The sequence below is a fragment of the Nycticebus coucang genome, chromosome 2, assembly GCF_027406575.1.
Source record: "Nycticebus coucang isolate mNycCou1 chromosome 2, mNycCou1.pri, whole genome shotgun sequence".
NCBI lineage: Eukaryota > Metazoa > Chordata > Mammalia > Primates > Lorisidae > Nycticebus > Nycticebus coucang.
In genome coordinates this window covers 105,379,084-105,389,874 of record NC_069781.1, presented here as the reverse complement: position 1 = coordinate 105,389,874, position 10,791 = coordinate 105,379,084, and positions in this window count along the sequence as shown.

Genomic DNA, 10,791 nt, shown 5'->3' with positions numbered 1-10,791 from the left:
AATTATGAATTGGGCTGCAATAAACATTCTGGTACAAATATCCTTGTTATGATGTGATTTTTGGTCTTCTAGGTATATACCTAGTAGAAGAATTATAGGATTGAATGACAGATCTATTTTTAGATCTAGAAGTGTTCTCCAAACATCTTTCCAAAAGGAATGAATTAACTTGCATTCCCACCAGCAATGTAGAAGTGTTCCCTTTTCTCCACATCCATGCCAAGATCTCTGGTCTTGGGATTTTGTGATATGGGCTAATCTTACTGGAGTTAGATGATATCTGAAAGTAGTTTTGATTTGCATTTCTCTGATGATTAAAGATGATGAGCATTTTTTCATGTCTGTAGGCCATGAGCCTGTCTTCTTCAGATAAGTTTCTCTTCAAGTTCCCTGCCCAGCCTGCAATGGTTTCACTTGTTCTTTTTCTACATCAATTGAGAGAATCGTATGGTCTTTGCTTTTTAATTTGTTTATATGCTGAATTATATTTATAGATTTATGGATATTGAACCTGCATTGAGACCCTGGGATAAAACCGACTTGGTCATGATGTATAATTTGTTTGATGTGTTGCTGGATTCTGTTTGTTAAGATTTTGTTGAAAATTTTTGCATCTATATTCATTAGTGATACTGGTATATAATTTTCTTTTCTTGTTGGGTCTTTTCCTGGTTTGGGGATCAGGGTGATGTTTGCTTCATAGAACATGTTGGGGAGTCTTCCTTTTTCTTCTACATTTTGGAATAGGTTGAGTAATATAGGTACTAATTCCTCTTTAAAGTTTTGGTAGAATTATGAGGTGAAGCCATATGGTCCTAGGCTTTTCTTTTTAGGGAGGTTTTGTATAGTTGATACTATTTCAGAACTTGATATGGGCCTCTTCAACATTTCCACTTGATTCTGGCTAAGTCTTGGAAGGTGACATGCTTCCAAGTATTGGTCAATTTCCTTCAGATTTTCATATTTCAGTAATATTCATTAAGGATTTTTCAAATTTCTGAGGAGCCTGTTGTTATTTCGTCTTTGTCATTTCTGATTGATGATATAAGAGATTTGACTCTTTTTTTTCTGGTTAGATTAGCCGAAGGATTATCTATTTTATTGACCTTTTCAAAAAACCAACTTTTTGATTTATTGATCTGTTGTATAATTCTTTTCTTTTCAATTTCATTTAATTCTGCTCTAATTTTGGTTATTTCTTTTCTTCTACTGGGTTTGAGGTTGGAATGTTCTTCCTTTTCCAGTTGTTTGAGATGTCCCATTAAGTTGTTAACTTCCTCTCTTTCCGTTCTCTTGAGGAAGGCTTGCAGTGCTATAAATTTCCCTCTTAGGACTGCCTTTGTGGTATCCCAGAGGTTCTGACAATTCATGTCTTCATTGTTGTTTTGTTCCAAAAATTTGGCATTTTCCTTCTAAACCTCATCTCTGACCCAGCTATCATTCAGCAGAAGGTCATTTATGTTTTGTATGAGTATGTTTTTGTATGAGTATGCAGATTCCTGTTGTTACTGAGCTCAAGTTTTATTCCATGGTGGTCTGAGAAGATGCAAGGAATAATTTCTAATCCTTTAAATTTACTGAGGTTAGACTTGTGACCTAAGATGTGATTGATTTTGGAGTATGATCCGTGAGCTTCTGAGAAGTATGTGTATTCAGTTTTGTTGGGGTGAAATATTCTGTAGATGTCTGCAAAATCCAAATGTTGGATGGTTAGGTTTAAATCTAAAATGTCTTTGCTCAGCTTCTTATTGGAGGATTGATCCAACACTGCCAAAGGAGTGTTGAAATCTCCTACTATTATGGAGCTGGAGGAAATCAAGTAGCTCATGTCTGTCAGAGTTTTTCTTATAAATTGAGGTGCATTCTGGTTGGGTGCATAGATATTAATAATTGAAATCTCATCATCTTGTGTATGAGAGATAACAAATATGAAGTGACCATTCTTATCCTTCCTTACGTTTGTTGGTTTAAAGCCTATTGTATCTGCAAATAAAATTGCAACACCTGCTTTTTTTGTGATTACCATTTGCCTGAAATATGGATGACCACCCTTTCACACTGAGTCTATATTTGTCTTTTAAGTTAAGATGTGACTCTTGTATGCAACAAATATCTGGCCTGAGTTTTTGTAAACAGTCAGCTAAACTATGCCTCTTTAGAAGACAATTTAATGGAGAATATTGATAAGTCTGGTAAAATTTGGGGTATCGAGTTTTTAAAAAGTCCAGTGGACATTTTTAATCCTTTTGCCAGTGTGGAAGTTCAAGTTTGATCCAAAGTTTCTGAGTGAGTTTACTTTTGTGGTAGAGGATTGGGTTGGTCATTATGGAGGATAGGTCTGAGAATATCCTGAAGCTCTGGTTTGGTTATGGCAAATTTCTTCAACATATGAATGTCATTAAAGTATTTAATTTCTCCATCATAAATGAAACTCAGTTTAGCTGGATACAGGATCCAGGGTTGAAAGTTATTTTGCTTTAGGAGATTAAAAGTCAATGACCACCCTCTCATGGCTTGAAAAGTTTCAGCAGAGAGATCTGCAGTCACTCTAATATTCTTCCCTTTGTAGTAATGGATTTCTTATATCTGCATACCTTCAGAATTTTCTCCTTCATATTAACTTTAGTGAAGTTAATTATGATATGCCTGGGAGATGTCTTATTGGGATTGAGTCGTGCTGGGGTTCTGAAAATGTTTGCTATCTGAATTTCAGAATCTCTTGGCATGTCTGGAAAATTCTCTTTCATAATTTCATGGAGAAGGGCTTCTGTGCCTAGCGAGGCCACTTCATAAGTTTCAGGGATTCCAATGAGGCAGATATTAGCCTTCTTCAAATTATCCCAGAGCTCTCTGAGAGAATGATCCATTTTTGCTCTCTATTTCTCTTCCTCTTTGAGAGTTTGGGAGCATTCAAAGGCTTTGTCTTCAGTGTCAGAAATCCTTTCTTCTGCTTGCTCCACTCTGTTACTTAGGAATTCTACCTTATTTTTCAGATCTTTGAGAGCTGTAAATTCTTGCTTTAGTGCATCAAAATCTTTGTTGGTTTTGTCTTTAAATTCGTTAAATTCTTGAGACAACTTTTTATTATTTTTATTGTAGTTTTTTTTTTTTTTTGTCTGTATGTCTACGTGTTTCTGAGTGTTCATGTTTCCGTGGGCTTGTGTGTCTGGTAGCCTTTTTATCTGTTTATTTGTTCATTTGGTCTCAATGTGTTTGGTGTTTTGCTAAATCCTTGGGTTGGCTATTTTCCCTAACTCCAATTTTCACATTCAATAAGAACAAGGGGGAATGGGGCATGACAGCTGATTGGAGCCAGCTCTCAAAAGAAGCTCCAGTATGGAGGAAGAGATAACAGCCAGAAAGAACCCAACAAAGCTGAAGGAGGGGAGCTGAGCTGAGAGATGAGATGGATAACTACTCGTCTTCCCTGCTGAGGCAAGCTTCAACTCCAAAGAAACTATTTTCAGGTACGTATCTCTTCCCAAAGAGTTTATGTGGCCATCCCCTCCCCTAAGAGAGTTGCTTGCTTATTGTGTTATTTCTACTGGTGAGCAATTAACTGAGGCTCTCCTTCCTCACCCCATTGGAGGGAATTGCTGGAAGTTGAGAATCCTTCTCAAGAGGGCCCCTGCTGTGAGTCTAGGAATTTCCTTGTCTGGCAGGAAATTTGAACAAATATTTTCCTTGCCACCTTGATCCTTCAGTCTACCCTCTACCCCCAAGCCTGGAAGTCTAGAAGTCCAACTCCTCCAGAATCCAGAATGTCTGCACTTCTTGGCTAGGACCGAGCATTGCATAGACAGTAGCAGTACAGTTGTGCTGTACCTGTGAATCCAGCAACTGTACAGAAAGACATAGAAGGAAAGGTGACAGACCTGGCCCCAACAAAGAGTATCTCAGCAGCAGACAGAGGCTTGGGTTCCTGCACTGCGGGTGGAGGCTCGGAATCTGCTGAGGTGCATGAACCCAAGAGGAGGCACATCCCACCCAACTTCAGCATTAGTAGAGTGATCCTCCTGGGGTCTAACTCTGAAGAGTCATCTCCCCAACTCTGTGGCTTGCCAGAGGGAACCAGACCTCACCCTATGAGGATTCCAGAACTGCAGAACAGGGGCAAAAAACGTGGAGTGGTTGAGGGAGAAATTCTTTAGCTGTCTGCATATCCTCAGTTTTAGACTGAGCTCAGGTGGAACTTTCTTAAGCTGCCATTGAGCATCTGAGGCAGGCAGACCTCAGTTTCCCTGCTGGATGGTGGCAGACTGTGGTAGCCACAAGGAGGAGGCATGACCTCACTTTGACTCTGGCAGGCATATAGCCCTGGCACATTTGCTTATTGGACAGAACAGGTTCACAAAGACTGGGGTAACAGAGACTCCTGATGAGACTATCAGAGACTGGGGTGACTAAAGTCCACAGGTGAAGGACAATCAAGGTGGGGTAAGAGGCATCAACTCCCTGGCTCTAAACCTCCTACTGGATGGGCCTCTCTGACCCCTCAGAGCACCAGAAGCACTCAGCCACACTTGAGCTGCCAAAAGACCCCTAACATCTAGCTTCCGGAGTCCTCTTGAACTCTCCAGCTAGAGAGTGGGGGCTGTCTGGGACAAATGGTCTGGAACTCTTGAACTGTACAAATTACCCAAGGACCCTGCAAGGTGGGACCCAGGTTTTACTGTAGTGGGAAGGTTTGATTGTCCTCTTCCAGATATTACCAGTAGGGGAAGGGATGTCCTAGTTGCCTGTATTTCACCAAAGCTGAGAATGCAACCTAAAGTTACTGATATACTAGGATTGGACAGAGATCAGCTGAATACAAGACAGAGCCACCTACCCCCACTACACCAAGCAAGCCTCTAGAGTCAAAGACTGTACTACTGTACAGGTCCTTTGCAAAATTGTAGAGGAAGAGCTGCAGTCACCAGTTCCAGTTCCTAGTTGAAGGGCTGGTCATCCACAACTGTAGAAGTTTCCAGTCCAATTACACCTTATCTGCTCATTTGGCTAAACACTGAAAAACAATCATGGGGTTGAATCAGCAGAAAAACTCTGGCAACATGAATAAACAGAACAGTTCAACATCCCCAAGGAATGACAAACCAGCCAATCCAGAGGATCCCATTCACAAACTGATAGCTGAGATGTCTGAAATCGAATTTAGAATTTGGATTGCAAACAAGATCAACAGAATGGAAGTAAAGATGGATGCATAAATGGTAGGATTAATTCAGAAGATGTCTAAAAATTCAATGAATTCAAAGACAAGATCACCAAAGATTTAGACACATTAAGAAAAGAAGTTACAGCCTTACATAATATGGGAAATACAATAGAATCCCTCAGTAACAGAATGGAACAGGCTGAAGAAAGTATCTCCGACATTGACAACAAAGCTTTTGAACAATCCCAAACATTCAAAGAAGAAGAGAAACAGAGAGCTAAAACAGATAATTCTCTCAGAGAGCTCTGGGATAATTTGAAGAAAACTAATATTCATCTTATAGGGACCCCTGAAGGTGATGAAGTAGTTTCACAAGGCACAGAGGTCCTTCTTCATGAGATTATGAAAGAGAACTTTCCAGACATGCCAAGACATCCAGAAATCCAGATAGCAGATAATTTCAGAACCCCAGCACAACTCAACCTGAATAAGACATCCCCCAGGTACATCACAATTAACTTCACTAAAGTTAGTATGAAGGAGAAAATCCTGAAAGCAGCCAGATGTAAAAAAAAAAAAAAAAAACCTATAACCAACTAGGGGAAGAATATTAGAATGACTGCTGATCTCTCTGTTGAAACCTTTCAAGCCTGAAGAGGGTGGTTATTGACTTTTAATCTCCTAAAACAAAATAACCTTCAACCCAGGATCCTGTACTCAGCTAAACTGAGTTTCACCTATGATGGAGAAATTAAATACTTTAATGACATTCATATGTTGAAGAAATTTGCTATAACCAAATCAGCTCTCCAGGATATTCTCAGACCAGGTCTCTATAATGGCCAGTGTAACTCTCCACCACAAAAGTGAACTCACTCTGAAACATTTGATCAAATTCCAACTTCCACAGTGGCAAAAGGATTAAAAATGCCCACTGGTCCTTCGAAAAACTTGATACAAAAAATTATACCAGACCTATCAATATTCTCAATTCATGTGAATGGATTAAATTGTCCTCTAAAGAGGCACAGGCTGGCTGACTGGATACAAAAACTCAGGCCAAATATTTGCTACATACAAAAATCTCATCTTACCTTAACAGATAAATATAGACTCAGGGTGAAGGGATGGTCATCTATATTCCAGGAAAATGGAATCAGAAAAAAGCAGGTGTTGCAATTTTCTTTTTAAATACAATACAATTTTAGATACAACAGGCTTTAAACCAACAAAAGTAAGGAAAGATAAGGAGGGTCACTACATATTTGTTAAGGGCAAGACTCAATATGATGAGATTTCAATTAATTGAAATTAATTAATACTTATGCACCCAACCAAAATGCACCTCAATTTATAACAGAAACTCTAATGGACATGAGTAACGTGATTTCCTCCAGTTCCATAGTAGTCAGAGATTTTAACACCCCTTTAGCAGTGTTGGATAGATACTCCAAGAAGAAGCTAAGCAAAGAAATTTTAGATTTAAACTTAACCATCCAACAATTGGATTTAATAGACATTTACAGAACATTTTATCCTAACAAAACTAAATATACATTCTTCTCATCAGCTCATGGAACATACTCCAAAATCGATCACATCTTAGGTCACAAATCTAACCTTAGCAAATTTAAAAGAATAGAAATTATTCCTTGCATCTTCTCAGACCATCATGGAATAAAAGTGGAACTCAGTAACAACAGGAACCTGAGTAAACATACAAAAACATGGAAACTGATTAACCTCATGGTGAACAATAGCTGGGTCATAGACGAGATTAAAAAGAAAATAAAAAAATTTTTGGAACAAAACAACAATGAAAACACGAACTATCAGAACCTCTTGGATACCACAAAGGCATCCTAAGAAGGAAATTTATAGCACCACAAGCCTTCCTCAAGAGAACAGAACAAGAGGAAGTTAACAACTTAATGGGACTTCTCAAGCAATTGGAAAAAAAGAACACTCCAATCCCAAACCCATCAGAAGAAAAGAAATAACCAAAATTAGAGCAGAATTAAATGAAATTGAAAAGAAAAGAATTATACAACAGATCAATAAATCAAAAAGTTAGTTTTGTAAGAAGGTCAACAAAATAGATAAACCTTTAGCTAACCTAACCAGAAAAAAAAGAGTAAAATCTCTAATTTCATCAATCAGAAATGGTAAAGACAAAATAACAACAGACTCCTCAGAAATTCAAAAAATTCTTAATAAATACTACAAGAAACTTTATTCTCAGAAATATGAAAACCTAAAGGAAATTGACAAATACTTGGAAGTATGCCATCTCCCAAGACTTAGCCAGAATGAGGTGGAAATGTTGAACCAGCCTATATCAAGTTCTGAAATAGCATCAAACTATACAAAATCTCCCAAAAAGAAGAGCCCAGGACTGATGGCTTCACATCAGAATTCTATCAAACTTTTAAAGAGGAATTAGGACCTATATTACTCAAACTTTTCCAAAATATAAAAAAAGAAGGAATACTACCCAACACATTCTATAAAGCAAACATCACCTTGATCCCCAAAACAGGAAAAGACCCAACAAGAAAAGAAAGTTATAGACCAATATCACTAATGAATATTGATGCAAAAATATTCAATAAGATCCTAACAAACAGAACCCAAAAACACATCAAAAAAATTATACACCATGACCAAGTGTGTTTTATCCAGGCTGGTTCAATATACATAAATCTATAAATATAATTCAGTACAGAAATAAATTAAAAAACAAAGACCATATGATTCTCTCAATTGATGCAGAAAAAGCTTTTGATAACATCCAGAATCCCTTCATGATCAGAACACTTAAGAAAATGGGTATAAAAGGGACATTTCTTAAACTAATAGAGACCATCCACAACAAAACTACAGCTAATATCATATTGAATAGAATTAAATCAAAACCATTTCCACTCAGATCAGGAACCAGGCAAGGTTGCCCATTGTCTCCATTGCTCTTTAACATTGTAATGGAAGTTTTAGCCATCACAATTAGGGAAGAAAAGGTGATCAAGGATATCCATATAGGGTCAGAAGAGATCAAACTTTCACTCTTCACAGATGATATGATTGTATATCTGAAAAACACCAGGAATTCTACTACAAAACTCTTAGAAGTGATCAAGGAATACAGTAATGTCTCAGGATACAAAATCAACACCCAAAAATCTGTAGCCTTTATATATATCAACAATAGCCAAGCTGAAAAAACAAACAAGGACTCTATTCCATTTACAGTAGCACCAAAGAAGTTGAAATATTTGGGAGTTTATCTGACAAAGAACGTGAAGAACTCTATAAAGAGAAGTATGAAACGCTAAGAAAAGAAATAGCTGAAGATGTTAACAAATGGAAAAACATACCATGCTCATGGCTAGGAAAAATCAACATTGTCAAAATGTCTATACTACCCAAAGAAATATACAATTTTAATGCAATCCCTATTAATGCTCTATTGTCATACTTTAAAGATCTTGAAAAAATACTACATCATTTTATATGGAATCAGAAAAAATCTTGAATAGCCAAGACATTACTCAGAAATAAAAACAAAACAGGAGGAATTATGCTACCAGACCTCAGACTATACTATAAATCAATAGTGATCAAAACAGCATGGTACTGACACAAAAACAGACGTAGATGTATGGAACAGAATAGAGAACAAAGAAATGAACCCAGCTACTTACCGTTATTTGATATTTGACAAGCCAATTAAAAATATTCAATGGGGAAAAGATTCCCTATTTAACAAAAGATGCTGGGTGCACTGGCTGGCGACCTATGGAAGACTGAAACTAGACCCACACCTTTCACCTTTAACTAAGGTAGACTCTCACTGGATTAAAGATTTAAACTTAAGACATGAAACTATACAAATACTAGAAGAAAGAGCAGGGAAAACTCTTGAAGGAATCGGCCTGGGCGAATATTTTTTGAGGAGAAAACCCTGGGCAATTGAAGTTGCATCAAAAATACACTACTGGGACCTGATCAAACTAAAAAGCTTCTGCACAGCCAAAAACACAGTAAGTAGAGCAAGCAGAGAGCCCTCAGAATGGGAAAAGATATTTGCAGGTTATGTCTTCGACAAAGATTTAATAACCAGAATCCACAGTGAACTCAAATGAATTAGCAAGAAAAGGACAAGTGATCCCATCTCAGGGTGGACAAGGGACTTGAAGAGAAACTTCTCTGAAGAAGACAGGTGCATGGCCTACAGACACATGAAAAAATGCTCATCATCCTTAATCATCAGAGAAATGCAAATCAAAACTACTTTGAGATATCATTTAACTCCGGTAAGATTAGCCCACATCACAAAATCCCAAAACCAGAGATGTTGGCGAAGATGTGGAGAAAAGGGAACACTTTTGCACTGCTGGTGGGAATGCAAATTAATACATTCTTTTTGGAAAGATGTTTGGAGAATACTTAGAGATCTAAAAATAGATCTGCCTGGCGGCGCCTGTGGCTCAGTCGGTAGGGCGTCGGCCCCATATACCGAGGGTGGCGGGTTCAAACCCGGCCCTGGCCAAACTGCAACCAAAATATAGCCGGGTTGTGGCGGGCGCCTGTAGTCCCAGCTACTCGGGAGGCTGAGGCAAGAGAATCGCTTAAGCCCAGGAGTTGGAGGTTGCTGTGAGCTGTGTGAGGCCACGGCACTCTAGCGAAGGCCATAAAGTGAGACTCTGTCTCTACAAAAAATATATATATATAAAAAAATAATAATAAAAATAGATCTGCCATTTGATCCTATAATTCCTCTACTAGGTATATACCCAGAAGACCAAAAATCACATTATAACAAAGATATTTGTACCAGAATATTTATTGCAGCCCAATTTATAATTGCTAAGTCATGGAAAAAACTCAAGTGCCCATCGACTCATGAATGGATTAATAAATTGTGCTATTTGTACACCATGGAATATTATGTAGCCTTAAGAAAGATGGAGACTATGTCTCTTTCATGTTTACATGGATGGAGCTGGAAAATATTCTTTTTAGCAAGGTATCCCAAGAATGAAAGAAAAAGTACCCAATGTACTCAGCCCTAATATGAAACTAATTTATGGCTTTCATACGAAGGCTATAACCCAATCTCAGTACAAGAATATGGGGAAGTAGGCAAGGGGGGGAGGAAAGGTGGAGGGAGGGTGATTGCTGGGTTCACACCTAGGGTGCATCTTGGAAGGGTTCAGGTGAAGTTTACTAAGTGTAGAGTATAAGGGTTTGAACACAATAATTAAGAAAATGCCATGAAGTTTATGTTAACCAATTCAGTGAAAATATTTCAGACTGTATATGGAATCAGCACATTGTACCTTATGATTGCATTATTGTACACAGCTAAGATTCAACAATAAAAAAATGAAAAGAAACTGCCAAAGAACTCTTGAAATTATAGATTTTGACCTAAAAGGCAGATCACTTATCCTTTTTTTTTTAATCCTCTGAGTTTAACTCTAAGTATTAATTTAAGAATGATATAGATACAACTCCAGGTTGAAAAACACAAATGGATGAGTAAAGCCACTTTCTTTCCCATGTTCCTTCAAATACTACTAAAAACAAGGAAATATTAAAAATAAAAAATAAAAACCAAAACAATAAATAGA